Genomic DNA, 17,408 nt, shown 5'->3' on the forward strand with positions numbered 1-17,408 from the left:
GAGTTCAGTTCCCTGATGCAAGAAAAAATCGAGTTTATTTGACACAAACCACTATATTTTTTGGCTAATAATTTGATTTCAAAATCTTCAATTGGGGGATACATCATTGATTAATATGCCCGCCGACGTCTTTGTAAATATCTTACCAATCACGTGTGTCTTATTGGAGCTATTGTGTGGCACAAGACTGAAGTCAATAGACTGCAGACTACTTATGCTGTATCTTATTTAAATGTCACAATATTACCAGAAAAGCATACATTCTGACGTCAGAATATCACGTTTATTCCCGCTTTAATGCAATAGATACATAAATACAATGTCTGATGTTTCTGTCTGAAAAAGCTCTTTATTTCATACCATGAATCTTTTTGCTGAGTGAATAGGTATGCTAGTGTCGAAACACGTACTCCGCCATTCTCACCACATACACACGCACCCACCTGAAAGCTTGTCTCTGATAGTTTAAACAACGCCTGACTCTGATTGTTTTCATGGCAAGAAGCCATCCACTCGGCTTATGGATGGCCTTTGTTCATTAATAACTTAAATACTACCAGGGGAGGCCCATAGGCTGGAATATTACTACTGAACCTTAGCTTTGTATATTAGTTTGAACTCAACGCAACCAAAACAAATATCCTATAACAGTGTCATGAATATGCTGGCATGATCCACTTTTAAATGAATACCGCAGAAGGAAGATTATTTTATAGTAGTCTAAAGTATTATGACGATACCGTGCTTAATTTAGTTAGGACGTTCAAAAATATTATAGCAATGTAAGGTAACGTACGAAGTAGCGATAAAAGTAGTGGCAACAAATAACGGTTTTCAAAAGGATACACATTTTTAAGGCAGTCAAATATGCTTGTGATATTGGTTGATAATGTAGTAATTTCGTATCTACAAAGACATTGATGATATAATCATTGTATATCATTTGTGCGCCAAAAAAATCTGCTTGTGCAGATATTTACCCCTTACAATAACTTCATTACATCATAAATCATGTTATAGACCTTACAGGATAAGTCACAATATACAAAATATGCCGTTTTAGTGTTTAATTCTCAACCTCATGAAAAATAACTTCTCTTGTTTCGAGTATATACTGTGTAACCTTTCTTCGTAGTTATTGAAACAGAGAAGTTGTATTAGCAAAATAAATGAAAAGAAGATAATGCAACAAAACATAATAATGAGTCCATTTTCACCACAGTTAATGCGCCATAAAAAGATTATTTTTGTTAATAACATAGTGACATTTTCTCCAAAAACTCATTTATCATGATGTTGTATAGGTTGCATCACGCAATGCAAACTACAAAATGGATTTTGCCGAAATAAAAGACAGGCGGTAGGCTTTTATGTCAAAGAAAATATTGGAAGTTGGGTTATGCAACCTTTGTCTGGCAATAAATACATAACTCGTATACTTTATTCATAAAAGCAGACGAATGTTATTTCGCGTAATGCTTTTCTGTAAATATTGACAAAATGAAATCTTGAGAAATTCTTCTGTATCTATATTAAAATTTTATGATATGTAAGAATTTTCAGCAAAACAATATTGTAACAATAATTGATGTCTGGATTTTTTCATAGATTTTCTACATTACTACTGAGGTATTGTATGTATATATGCAGTATTATATGCTAATATGTATTGTTTTGTGCCGAAACATTCGTTTCAGATATAGAAGTTTCGATGTTTGCCTGAAAGCTATAGTGAAATAATTATATTTATATTCACAAGATGTAATTATTTGGTTCGAAAGGAAATCTTGAAAAACTTAGCTTCATGGTCGGCTTTGATTATTTAAAAGGTATAAGCAGGACTAACGACAATCTGATACCAATATGTTTTCTAATACTATGTAAACGTTTAACATTATAAATAATATTTTTATCAGTGATTCGGGTAAATTGTTTAATATGCAATTGTTAGTTAAACACTTATCCGTTTTATCACCGTTTCTTCGTAATACTATGTAATATTCACAACATGTAAAGATTTGCGTATATGCATGAAAAGCCAAATGCAAAAGGTCTCTCATCTGAATACAAGGCCCACATATATATCATGAAAAAAGTCATAAAATTAAATGAAAGTATCTTTAGATGAGCATGGTGATGCCGCAAATGAACTTTTTGGTTTGAATGTCTCGTGTTTGAATCCAGTCAATGGTAATTGTCCCCGGCCTCCACGATCTAAGGCGAACAGTCATGGCATCTGGTAATGATGAAATTTAAACAAAACAGACTATTTTCTGTCATCGTTGTTCACGAAATAAATAATAGTGATGCAATTAGAATATTTTTACGCTGATAGATCAACTGATATAAAGCATGTGGGATAAGAAGTGTTAGCCGAGGACAAATTTAAGTTATCTGAGCTGTCATCAATTCCTGCCTAATTCGGTGTAATTTAAAATTGGTGAAATTTCAGGGAGTCACAACTGTAGTAATTATTGCTTTACTGACAGATAATCAGAGGAGTTTCGATGTTAAAGGAACCTTTTATCAAATTAAACGAGATAACAAGATCTTAACATTCACCGGCAGATAGTTGCTCACTTGCGTTAATTTAATTGGAAAATCATTGGGTATGGATATGAAATGTTGAACAGTTCTTCATGATTAAAATTTGAACATGTTTTATTTCTGTTACAGATTTACCAGAATAAAATAATGAAATACGAAATCGATTTTGAGAATTTCTTTTCTCCGTAAAACCCCGTCGTGTTTTGTTTTTCATTTTTGTAGTGTGAGAGGAGGGTGGAGGTGAGGGTTAAATAATAAAAAGTGTATTTAGATTGTTTTGATGCTATATACATAAAATATATCATTACGAAAAACAAAAAAATAAGCGGAAAATATGATCTAAGCAAATATTTATTTATTTGGCACAAGCATGAAAATAGATATGGCAACCAGCGTTCAACTTCGATATTTCTGTAAATGTTAGACGTTAACATACTAGTGCTAGAAGAGACACAATGCGTTCCATTCATGGTTGATCTGCTAAAATATGGATAAACTTTTAATAAATTTCCCTTGAAACATTTTCCAAATCTAATAAGATAATTAACAGAATTCCGATTTCTCTCAAACCTGTGAGATTTTGCACGGTAACACTAGATTGATTTTCTTCAATTATAGCATATTTGTAGCGCAATTCCATTGCAGAAAAATGTGCATTTTAATTACATGATTAATGTTTCTCTACAACGCTTCTGTAAAATATTAGGTAAATGTTAGAAAGGCAAGCATATGTTTATCTTTTATAATAAGGAAAGATCATAAAGGTGAAACGGCTTAATCAGATTGTAAATGAACATACGTTTTCAAGTTGTTTTTGTTGTAGCTTCAAGGCATTCGACGTTATCCTCAATATCAAATGTAATGCAGATGACTTGCTGGAGAGTAGATTTGATAGAAGTGTTTTTTATAACTAAGATGAAATTCATTATATACTTAAGAAAGAATTAAAAACGATACTTTTTGGCTTATTAGCTTATTTTCAAAGCAATTTCATTATCCACTAGACGGTATGAATTGATAAAGATAACGAAATATAAATATATAATATTTGAAATAAGAGCTAGTAGATTTATAATAACATTTAATTACTTTAAGTGATTACAATTGTTTACTCGAGACTATAAGACTATAAGATCTTACAAGTATTCACTGTTGATATATTTGCCAATTTTGAACAACAGAAAAATGTTATTAAGAAAGACAAAAATAGCAGGTCTGTTTATAGTACGTTTATAGAAATGATTAATAGATTCACTTGCAAATCTATCCAAAACAGAAAACACGGCTCCTCGAAATTTTGCTGTTAGTTTCTTATCATTATAAACTATCTTGCTATATATTCCATCTGAAGGAAATAATTTGTTGAGGTTATTCAATACATTACATTCTCATTAACAAAAAATATAAATTAGCTTTCATAAAATTTGATTAATGCATCCAGGAATTCCCCCATAAATCATAAAACACATTATCAAAGGAATATGACATCGTTTTTCTTTTCAGTATTAGACAGTTCTATGTGTTTTCCATCCTTTTTAACACTTCATCATTTCTTCGTTGAAAATAAGTTACATGCATCAACGTTTCCCAGTGACTTAGAATGAAGAGCATTTTACTTGTTACGGGATGCTCCTATTACTGTCTTAATCAGGCAACACTAAATTCCATAGGTATCGATATTTTGTTTAAAAGGGTTTTACTACGGTGTTCCGTTAGGGCCAGCGCTTGCTCCCTGTGAACGCGAAGCGCGAAGATACGACGGTTCGATGGCGAAGCGCGACAGTACGATGGTGAAGCACGACAGTACGATGGTGACAAAACGGCAGTGCGATGGCGACACGCGACAGTACGATGGTGACAAACCGTCGTACTGTCGCGCTTCGCCATCGTTCTGTCGCGCTTCACCATCGTATTGTTGCGTTTCGCCATCGCACTGTCGCGCTTCACCATCGTAGTATCACCATCGTACTGTCGCGCTTCGCCATCGTACAGTCACGCTTCGCCATCGTACTGTTGCGCTTCACCATCGCAGTGTCGCGCTTCGCCATCGCAATGTCGCGCTTCACCATCGTAGTATCACCATCGTACTGTCGCGCTTCGCCATCGTAGAGTCACGCTTAGCCATCGCACTGTCGCACTTCACCATCGTAGTGTCACCTCGTACGGTCGCGCTTCGCCATCGTACTGTCTTTTCTCTGTTTACTTAAGGGCCAACTTTAATTAAACTCTGTATTGTATAGTATTGTCAACTCTGTCCAATGGTCAAATAATTGGAACGCTTTTCGGCACGGGTATTATTGAAATGAATATCACCTGACCTGATCTTATTCTAATGAAAATTCTCCGGCAGAGTGTCACTAAAATGAGTATCATCTTACATGATGATATTATACCTTAATATTGTTTGAAATGTACTATTCCAAAATAGGCTCTGTTGGTCTATAGCTATTTTACATTGTTTACTTTAGGGATAATAAAACGAATATCATCCAAACGATTGTTATTTATGAACAAAATAACACTGTATTCAAAATTAAGCTCTCTGTGAAAACAAGTGATAATGTATTTACATGTAATTAACTGTTTTGTTAGAAAATGTTGATTAATCAGCTCATATATTTCAAGCCATGTTGTTTGTTTCCGCTTACCTGACCGTCCCTGTCTTTTTACCACTGACCCTGAAGTTTTAATTGAAGAAACGTATTGGATAAAAATGTAGATTTATGTTAAACAAGATTATTAGTAAGTAAATCCAAAACACGTCCCTCCACCTGACTGTACAATTCTATTAAGGCCGGCCCTTAAGTAAACAAAGAAAACTTGGTGAGGCGCGACTGTACGATGGCTAAGCGCAACAGTACGATGGTGAAGCCAACAGTGCGATGGCGAAGCGCGACAGTATGATGGTGAGGCTCGACAGCACGATGACGAAGCGCGATAGTACGATGGTGACACTACGATGGTGAAGTGCGACAGTACGATGGCGAAGCGCAACAATACGATGGTGAAGCGCGACAGTACGATTGTGACACTACGATGGCGAAGCGCGACAGTACGAAGGACTGTCACCATCGTACTGTCGCGCTTCGCCATCGTACTGTCGCTCTTCGCCATCGCATTGTCGTGTTGTCACCATCGTACTATCGCGCTTCGCCATCGTACCGTCGTACCTTCGCGCTTCGCGTTCACAGGGAGCAGGCGCTGGCCCTAACGGAACTCCGTATTTTACTGACACACGCCAGCATTGATTAGCTTCTTTTCAAACGGATCTTCTAAAAGAACAGTGTATAGTTTATTTAAAGATAACCGTTTGATGAAAAAAGCATTTGTTAGTAATACCTTTGCTATGTACGCTCGAACTATATTTCTTTCATTTTATAAGAGTAACTCATCTATTTTCTTCAGGAATACAGTGCTGGAAATATTATGTGGCACATGAGGAACGCAAATGCTCCAGATGCATTACCTGTTAATCTGTCCTTTCTACGACTTAATAAGAAACAAGTATAAAAGGTAAAGGTAAAGGTCTTGTTTATTATAGTGTCACTCCTATTTAAAGGGCCAGCCAATTTGGCTTATGAGACACCTTTACTGTGCGTACCAATTACCTTCCAACTCCTGCCATCCTACCACTATGCAAAGCGCCAGGCGGATAGAAGTCGGTGACCATTCATTAAACTAGCTTGCGGCTCACGAAACGAGTCCCATGGCAAACGCTCCCCATGGGCTTCGAACCTTCGACCTCCCGATCCAGAGGCGGACGCCTTAACCACTGGGCCACGGTGACCGGTTATATTCTTCCGACCAAATATTTTTAAATGTTAAGAGTTGATGATGTGTAAGAATTAACCCTTTTTTCTTCATTTTTATAGATACGTTTCTTTTCTTGTATCCACTACATGTTAATTTTGCGAAATATACGAATACCGGTATACTAAATGTAACAAAAATATGTAAATGCACGCATACTGAAATCCTGAACGTTCAAAATACTGTGTTGATCTGCTATTTTATAATCATATTGTATGAAAAGTGCCTTTCAGTTATATCCTACATAACGATTCATAAATTGCACACGTGGATTCCATGGGATTGTTGTACGCCATGCAAACTCAACCAATAAGAAGCAAGTATACGCTTGTAATGTTTTACTAAAACCACGTTTAAACAGTTAAATTCAATTGTTTTTTGGGTGGGGTGTTGGGGGGAGGGGTATTTCAAATTCTGCTCTAAGGCTAGCCTTTTTTTCGTCAACCATTTGAATGTGACTTTATGGCAGCGATTTTGTTAGCCTTTTCTTGTAATTACTACTTCTTGTTATCAAATTTATATTTTTTTCATGTTGCTTTGATCATTTCTACTTATTGACAATGATAATTTACAATCAGTTTAAATCATGATTATGTTCTATTACAACATTTATTAAAACCTCATAGCTCAAATCTTTTCACATGTATTTACTATATGTAAACTATGAAAAGTGTTGTCTTGACGTGACTTGACTTACATCATGTTTGCATTAGTTTGCCTTTGGCCGAACAAGATCTTAACCCATTTTTAACATGTAGTTATCCGATGTTTGAAATACTATATATTGCAAAATCAAACACGCTATAATTGAAAGTTATAATTTTGAAATAGTCAGGATTTCAACTATATTTGTACATCTATAGAATTTAATAGCTGAAGAAGATATATTTTGCTGATATGTGTACCTGTGATTTCTTTGATCCATCACTTACGGTCTGTTATCATATGTGTATATGTATGGAGGACAATAAATAAAAAAATATGTAACAACTTTGAAGCATCCAAATTTTGACTTAATACTGAAATTGTGTAACTATATTTGAAAGTCAGCGATTATGTTGCATGCTCATCTTTCGAGATGAAATAAAATAAAACAAATATCTGATTCATAGATATTTTAATAAAAACTTTACTATCATGCTCAAGATACTTATCTGATTTTAAAATAGAGTGATCATTTGATTGCTTTATAGCCAAATACAGGTAAGCCTTATTCATTATCATGCACAATATAGTATTGGACTAAATTACTGATATTAAGCCAGACTTTTTTGCATTGTGTATTAGCGAATGCCAAAGCAAAAATGTGCAATGAGTTTGATAAATGAAGTGACTTTAGGATGCGTTTTCTAATATTGTACTGTAGCAACATCGAATTACATTTGATCGGCAGATTTAAATTGGAACAAACTGTCAATAGCAGGCGTAAACAGAAAGTGGAAATAGCAACCTGTTTCCCTTCGCTGTGTAATACGCTCGAAAGTCACCGTTGCACCTATTACACTGCTACATATACAAAAGTCATATGACAGCAAATTCAAATAATATTCGGTTATTTGCTCTAACAATCGTTTTGACATGATATTTTCGACCAGTTCACATGACAATGTGGCTTCCTTATTCTCGAAACATCTAAAGGGTGTATGCAAAGTCCGTCCACAATGGAAAAGTAAATCAGCATAATCGAAAACACGGAAACTAAGATATATGTCATATTAAATGCTGATATGTTGACATAATGCTCCTATATAAATTTTGTTGATTTCAGAATTTCTTTTTGGAGAAAAAAACATTTAGTTTCATGCACTAAGTTAGAAAATTTTCAACTTTTGAAAACGAATAAGAGTTTTTTCCTTCAATGATTCTAACAAAAACATTTCATGTCAGATATGAGTTGTTATTTTTACAATACACATCAACCACTGTCATATAAAACAAAACAAATAACTTCCTAATACATAGCAATATATGATTGTGTACTGTTAGTTATGGAAGTGCCCTACCCCCATAGGTTTTAGTAAAAAAAAGCCATTTTCTACAAAACACATTTATGTAACGGAAAACTTTCACAAAATGCCATAAATTAATCACAGTTCATCCAAAAGTAGAACGCAACACATGGTCACTGGTAGTCTTTCAGTGAATGGAATGAACCTTTCCTGTTTTCTCTTACATCTTAGTAAAATAACGTAGTCATTTGCTTAACCGGAACGAACTTTCTTTACACCCTTTATATTGCACAACACAACTACATCTTTGAACATATTTTACCAAGAGATTTGTGCAGCTTAAGATAATATTAAAAGTACACATTCGTTTTTCAGAAACTATGTTGATATGTTGTGTAAAACACAGTTGTTTTTCAAAGGGAAGCAAAATGCAAAGGTACGTGTTTTTAATAGAGACAACTTCCAATTTACAATTTCTTTCATCAGGTGAGGTTTGCTAAAACAATTGTAAAAGAAGTTAACGTGAAGGCTTTTATTCTATTGTTTCTGGAAGTTTTGCAAACATAAATCAACACGTAAATGAAAATATGTAGTATTAAAAATCAGTGAAGATAGAACGGAGGAAATATTGTAACATCTACCAACATTCCCTGTAACGGTGGTTTTAAAACAAAATTACATTTTATACATAAAAATGTAAACACAACGTTTGGTCGTGTATATTACATTAACTACTTCTCTATAATAAGAATATTTGCATAAAAAATTTATTTTCATATCTCAGTATATTTGAGCTTGTCTATTCATGACGATTAGTGTTTAAAGTAGCTATACCAACCTTCTTTTAAGTATGACATACAGACATGGCCCTCAAGTTCGTATTTAGTTATTTTCAGAGTTACCTGTCCCCTGTTATTTTTGCTATACTCGTGTGGGTGATTGTGGAATTCTCAGCAAGTAATACATACCGTCATGCTGCCATAATTAAAGCCGAAGTATTCGATGGAAATTACATTTATTAGTAATCATGTGTCGTGTCTCTTGAAACAAATTCGTTGGTAGGAAAACACAGCCTTTCACATGTTTGCGACTCTATGTTATGTATACAAAAAGATAATCGTGCTAAGACATTCGGTTGTTAAGATAATATAATTTATTATCTCTCCTTTTGTAACTGAAAATATTAAAAAGGGGGAAATAACCTACAATGATGTTCAATAAATAGTTCGTACATGTAATCAGTATAGGCGATATTTGACTTGATAGTGTGGTGAAAGGTCATTTCAGTTAAATCCCTCGATGCAAATGACAAGGTCCACGTGTATGTAGTTCGTATGCAGGTGACGTCATATGGCCATATAAATATACACTGCGCATCCAGTTTTGGCAGATCGTCGGCAGAATTCGAAGAGTGCACGTCGAAGATATACTGGAAAAAAATAATAATTAGCCATAATTATTACTGGGACTTTGGTATAGATAATTTAGGCTATGCTCCTTTATATTTGCAGCTTCGGCTTATCCTTGCTCCTCTTGATAACTATATTATTATATTGATCCGGGACGCAGTATAAGCTGATGGTTTAAGGATAGTGCTGAACCTTGGTAGTGTTTGAGAAAAGGTTTGAAACAACCTTGGTAGTGTTTGAGAAAAGGTTTGGGAAGAAAGTTGTTAGGTTTCAAGTCCGAGACAGCAGATTAAAGTGTTTGAGACATTTGGTTTGAAACAGAGTTAAGATTTGGACCTAGATGGGTTTTGGAACGGTCAGTCCTTCATCCTTGCAGTGTATGCTCATACTTGAAGGGGTTTCCAATCCATATACTCATTCTAGAACGAGTGGTTCGGTACGAGGTGTTGAAGCGTTCGGTTTGAAACATAGTTGGTAAAAGGTCATGGATTTAGGTTGTTTGATACCAGCTACTGCACAATAAGGACCAAATATTGAATTAATTATCTACTTGAGTTTTTGTTGATTTATGTTTCAAACATTCATTTTCGAATCATTGGTCAAACTAATCAGAAGCAAGGCAGCTTGAGAAAAAAATATTATACCAAATATTTAAAACTAAACATACATGCATTTGATAAAATAACGCTCGGTAAACATATAAGCATTTGATAAAATAACGCTCGGTACACGTAACATTTTGTTGAATGTTCACAGATAAAGCTTTTTGTGTTCGCATTGTGTGATGCTCTAAGGTTTGCTGAAGTAATTATAAGAGGAGAAAGCGCGTTTCAACTGATATTGAAAACTATAACAGAACTAGTAATTCCTGAATTCTTTTCATCTATTGTTTCTGGATTCTTTGCCAACGTAAATCAACACGTAAATACATTCCTGTATATTTAGAACTAATTAAGTAGCGCACAAACGGAAGGAAGCATTACTATCATTCAAAACTTCGAAACCATGCTGTTGATATAAATTCTTCATTAATTTTGCGCATTTAATTTATGATATTACGAAAACTAATGTTTTATAATACCCACTCAGAAAATGACTGAACAGCTCAAAAAATTGGTTTTATGATTTTTTTATACATACCATTCTGGAATGTTAAATAAATGACCTCCAATGTTTCTTTTATGTTTTTAATATTATTTACATTACAGACAATACTGTTGTCAACCATTGGATCATAGGCTTTCCTTTTTTTTCTATTTTATTTAATCCATTCAAAACAATTATGCAATTATAAAAATTGAACTCCATTGGTTCCACCCTTAGGTTAATAACGAGTAATTATTAGGCCTTAATATCAAATATTGTCCGATATTTATTTCTATTTTCTATAATCCATTGAATAAAATGATCCGTTATATTAGTAAATTGCTTTGAACAAATTCGATAATTGCTTTGCTTTTTTCTATATGCGCTGTGATATGAAAAGCCATGTGTGATATTATAAATTCCTGAAAAATGTATATACTAGCATCTCAAAAGACATGATTTAGATATATTAGAGTTAGACTGTCGATAACTCGAAATTAAAAAAAGAAATCGAATACAACGCTATTGAAATCAAGTTCGCTGTCTTATATCATTTTTTCGCTTACCGTAAACGCATTAAAATAGCAAATTGACACAACTGATGCAAGATAAGAGCCTGCTTTGACAAGACACACACAAAACACTACCTCAAACAACAGGAGAACGAAGAAATACCTACTTGACATTGAAATTTAAAGGGTTACTTTTTGTATGTGAAAACAATATTTAATTTACATGTTGTTAGGTATTTTGAAATATTTAAATCTTGAAATTCTTGTTACATTTTCTACTTGAACTCGAGAGACACCTAACAAACTGACGAAAGTACGGGATGCTCAGGTACAGAAGTGCCAAATAGAAGCTTTGTGCGAGACCTTTTTAACTCTTTTTCAGGAAGATATTGTTAGTTAAATGTTTCAATCCAACCGACGGACGATTTTTTATTATCTTTGTTGCGGACGAGGTACTGCGTTTAAACATTTTGAGGCACTTTTGGAAACACAACTGCTTTAATAATTCGCCTTTAAAAAAGACATGTAACGTCTTTAGAAACAATATCGATTTGTTATGGGTGCGCTACTGGCAACGAATATTTAATTTTGTTTTGTGACACGAATTGTAGATAATAAAGCCAGCTCCACAAAATATAATGATTACGTTTATAGGGTATCATTAGAATTTTTTACATTCTTAAATTGTACTTATTCTTTTACTATCTTATTATATACACCCACTTTACCATTTATATACATATATACTCAGATAGTGTTGTTCATTAAGTAGAGTATCGGTAAAACAGACTTTCGCAATACAAAAAAAAATTAATCTTTATTTTTCCATCTAAATTTCGGGAGATATTTCACGTCGGAAGATATCATATTGATCTGGTTATTGATAAGATATAAGAGAAACATTAGGTAGATCCAGAAAACTAGTGTTTTTAATGTAATGAAATCTAACAACATGACATTTATACCAAGCAATAACGAAACTTTGTTATTGTAATACCAGTTTTATAACGGTAACAGTATACTTAGTCTAATATATTTGTAACGGACTTGGTTTGAAATTCTCTTTTTTTACCTCACCAGACACTATGTCTTAATATTGTACTTTATTTTCTTTGTCATAGGCAATTTATTGTTACTCGTTGATCAAATTGAAATGGCACATAAAATAAATAGAATCAAAACTGTTGAATATACTGTTTCCATTTGTTTTACATGAATGTAGATAATCTCTCTCTCATATCATTTCTCAAAATGTCTTTCAAATCTGTTACAGAAGAATATCGGTTAAACGTTTATTGTGTTAACACACAAACGCTCATTTTGCTTCAAAATGTGTCTGACGGTTTCGTATTAACCGTTAAGTGGTGGTATTATATGTTGCATTAACTGTATGTTTGTGTTTCGGCAACTAAACCTAGTCTGCTGTTTTTTTCTGCAATAAAAAGAGGAACTTCAGCAAAAAATGTGCGTTCGATCAAATATACGTGTAGTTTTATCGGGCACTTTCTATATGAATTTGTCTACTCCAAGAGTGAAAAATAAACCACTAAGAAATAAGTATTTAATTACATATACCATAAAAATACATATTTGAGATTATTTCCTAAAGTCAGATTTTCAATATTTGTTTCATAAAACGATGATTTTTGCTCTAAATAGAATTACGTACCCTGTTATATACATATAAAAGCTATTTTGCCTTATACAACATTGTCCCCCCCCCCCCCCCCCCCCCCCCCCCCGTGCTAAAACAAATGTTTGCACTCAAATTACTATACAATGTTCTGACAGGACAGGGGTACAGCTTAACAAAAAAAATAGCAGTGTTCAAATTATGACCATATGTTTTATTATTTTGAAGTGAAGCACATACAGTGTAATTCAATATATTTTTTTTGGTTATAATTTAGGTGAGAAGAATTAATCATTTTATTTTTTGGTAAATTTTTCTTATCCTGGTTGTTTGTTGCAGTAGATTGGCAAATGTTTGCAGTAAAATACTAGCAACACATCAGATAATCTTCTGCATGCCCTCCTCGCGACGCGCACGCCACTAGTGATGAGGATGTAATTTGTTTTCCATTTTGTTTTTATTATTTTTTGTATTTTTTATATACTTTTCATTTCTTTAATTTTTCATCTTCATCTGTGCGTTTATATTTATTTCTTTTAGACACATACTAAATGCCACACGCATTCATTACTTCATGCTCTTCCTTCTATGAAAACTGAATTGAAGATTGTTTTTTTGCGACGGACTAGGTCCAAACACCAGAAAAAAGAGGCAATATGTGCACAGTAGTTAATCTGATCCTGACTATAGTCTATCCGACAGAAATAACGCTTGGCATTGATATGCCTGTGATGCATAGGTCAAAAACAGTAGCTTCTTGGCTGGCCATATCAATGGCGGTTTCACATTCAGTGTGATGCCATGAAAGTCACTTTCCATGCAGATGGCATATACAAATACGGCTAGACGCGAAAACGAACTAAAAGGTCCAGCCGAGTTTCAGGTTGAGTTTTTGTGCAGCGACTTGCTTCTACTTTAGCCCTACAAATGACACATTTCGAATGTGTTTTGCCCACAACTTCAGCTCTGATTAGAAAACATTATCTTTAAATGGGTTGTTGTCAGACTTATACCGATTTAATATTTTCCGATACAGCTTCCTGTACAGCCCCACAAAAAACTGTCATTTCGGATACATTTTTACTACATGTTTAAGCCAAATGAGCCGTGCCATGAGAAAACCAACATAATGGCTTTGCGACCGACATGGATCCAGACCAGCCTGCGCATCTGGTCAGGATCCATGCTGTTCGCTTTCAAAGCCTATTGGAATTAGACAAACCGTTTGCGAACAGCATGGATCCTGACTAGACTGCGCAGATGCGCAGACTGGTCTTGATCCATGCTGGTCGCAATTGCACTATGTTGGTTTTCTCATGGCGCGGCTCAAATATTACCTGTGCCACTAGTATTTATGCCAAGCAAGAACCCACCCTACGGCCTAGATAAGATGACTGCCTTTTGTTAGTATTAATGTTATACAGCACACAAATATCTGCCACCACTTATAACAGAGCTATACAGACATGTACATGTACTTAAATACCTTAACCACTGTAATAAAACTGACCGGTCACTTATACATGTATATCTGTAGCATTCCTATTCACACATGTAATGCATCAATAACTTTACATTACGAACAGTGTATAGATAAATCACGTAGAGGTTATTTGCAAAAATATCGTTCTCTTTTTTATTTATTTATAGGATTTTAATCTTAAAATGTTATTTTTTCCTTAAATAAACAGATTTTGTCACCTTTTTCGACTGGAATTCATATATTTAAAACTTCCGTAAAGTGATGACATTGTATTTTTACGGAAATTAAACATTTTATTTTTTCAAGAAAATACACCCTAGCCTAGATAAAATAAGTAAAACATCTTGATAGGAACAGATACAAACCAGTTTCTGCTGTAATAAATTAACTAACACATTGGTTTATCATCGACTCGAAACAATTTGTGTATTGTTTAAATACTTAATGAGAATTTTGTATTCAAAATGTAGGCTAGAAGCATATGATAGTGTCCGAAGTCCTTGGCATATTTTCTTTTACTACAGAAAATATGATTGAACAAAAACCTAAAATTAGAAGGTTTTATATTTGAAATGTTTACTTTCGTCCGTATTGCCAGACAATAATATTTCCTTATATTTTAGCGGCCTCCGTGGCCGAGTGGCTGAAGTCGCTGACTTTGAATCACTTGCCCTTCACCAATGTGGGTTCGAGCCACTTTGCAATATGACCTATGATTGTGTCAGTGTGACTTTAAACCCAACAAAACAAAAAACTTACATTTCTCATATTTTGAAAATAAATTGATGTTTACCATTGATGTTTAGATTTTATTTTACGTGTAATGTTAGATAATTTTATAGTGTTATGAAAGAAGTATAAAACTAATCTAACAAAGTTTGAATAAAAGGTGATTTTCCTGATCGGTTCATGATCTAACTAATCACGAGAGCAGTTAAAACAGACACAATACAGTCACATCCCTTTTGGCTTAGTGGTTATGGTCACCTGCTTCTAACCGTTGTGTATTTACATTATACGTTCGTGGTACTGAATCATTCCGTGTGGAGAACATCTACGTTCGGGGTACATCGAGGAACATTACGTCGTGCAAAATATAACAGAAGACAGTGATACGGGTGACATGATGCCACATGAAACAGAAAATAGTGATTATCTAAGAGCAGATACCTATTTAGAAAGATTGAATGTAACGTTGTAGTGAGACTTTTTATCATATTGGTATGTATGTAAACTGACCGCCATTAGAAAAACGGTTTTTGGACATTAACATAAAAAGTTGTAATGATATTACCATTGTGAAAGAATGTGAAGCATTAAAATGTATAAACTGAAATAAAAGGTTACAGTTTTAAACCGAAAGGTGTTCTTTAAATTCTTCTTCTTCTTCTTCTTCTTGTCGTTCGCGTCTACACTGTCAGACCAGTAGCCTCGATGAAACTTGTGGTTTGCCGAAGATCCTCAATGCATCCATACAGTTTCTGGTGGATTGAGGTATCTATCGGCCATTTCGCAGCTCGCTCCTGGTCATGCCTTTTACATCTCTGAAGTATATGCTCCGCAGTCTGATCTTCTTCACCACATGGACAAGTTGGCGATGATGTCAGTCTGTATTTCTTGTACATGTGAGCATTGAGCTTGTTGTGCCCTGAGCGGAGCCTGACCATCATCACTTGTTCAGACCGATCAAGGAGATGAAAAGCATCTTCCTCCATCCTTGGTCTCAATTAGTGCCTTGATGATGGTGACTTTCTCCTTGTAACCTCAAGGTTCTGTTGGTTGTTCTGACTGAGCTCCTAGCTTAGCCAGTTTGTCTGCCTCTTCATTGCCTGCAAGTCCACAATGGGATGGAATCCACTGAAGTGCTACTTTGCAGGTTATACTCAGGCTCTGCATTCTCCTGGCTAGCTGCGGAGCTTTATTGTTGATCAGAGCTTCCATGACAGAAAGTGCATCTGTGAGAAAGACGACTGAGGAGCTTTCTTCTGCCGAGTCTTCAACCATTGAGACGGCCTTCATGAGTGCTTCAGTCTCTGCCTTGTAATTGCTGCAGTGTTTTTCTGTGGCTGCATGTAGTGTTTCTCTCTTGCCAGATGGGTATTGAATGAAAACTCCTGCTCCTCGATCTTTGACGGCGCATGTGGCTGATCCGTCTGTATAGAAATGAGTCCATGATTCCTGAGGATAGTCTTCATTGATCATAGCAAGTGTAAGGCTCTTCCGAATGCCTTCATCCTCTTGCTTCCCGCGGTCAAGACGAGGAACAGCAAGTCTCACAGTCACTGAGGACAGATCATTCGCTGGCGGGTTTGTGATGTCTTCACTACCTAGGGGAGTCGTTGGTATGCTCAACTCAGTTTTGAACTCTCGGTTGAGTTTCTTTGCCTCATGTACGAAGCTGCTACGTTTGAGCCGATTCTTTGTGTAGCCATTTAGCCTGGCTTTCGTGGGATGGTCTTGATAACGGCTGTGTGCCTGTTAGCTTCTCCATGAAGGAGATTGGTGTAGACTTTGTAGCACCTGTCATGATCCGCAATGCTTGGTTCTGAACCTTTTCTAAAGCCTGTTGGTTAGTTTTGGCAGTAGTGGACCAGGCAGTTGAGCTATACTCTAAATGGGGTCTCACTGTTCCCTGATAGTATTTGAGTATTTGCTCATTCGCTCCCCACGTTGTTCCAGCAAGTTTGCGCATCATGGCAAGCTTTCTATGGGCCTTCCCTTCTGCTTGACTAATGTGGGGCTTCCAGGTTAGCCGTTTGTCAAAGGTCACTCCAAGGTATTTGGCCTTGTCTGCTTCAATCAGCGAAGTATTTCCCATCTTGATTTTACCCGCCCTCTGCTTTGACGACAGGGAGAATAGTGTGGTGGACGATTTCTCTGTATTGATCGATACACACCAATCTTCAGCCCAAGCTGAAAGCTTATTGATGGCTTCTTGCATCCTGTATGTGGCTGTAGTGGCATGTTCTTCCTTTTACC

This window comes from Mercenaria mercenaria, chromosome 4, assembly GCF_021730395.1.
Source record: "Mercenaria mercenaria strain notata chromosome 4, MADL_Memer_1, whole genome shotgun sequence".
Classification (NCBI taxonomy): domain Eukaryota; kingdom Metazoa; phylum Mollusca; class Bivalvia; order Venerida; family Veneridae; genus Mercenaria; species Mercenaria mercenaria.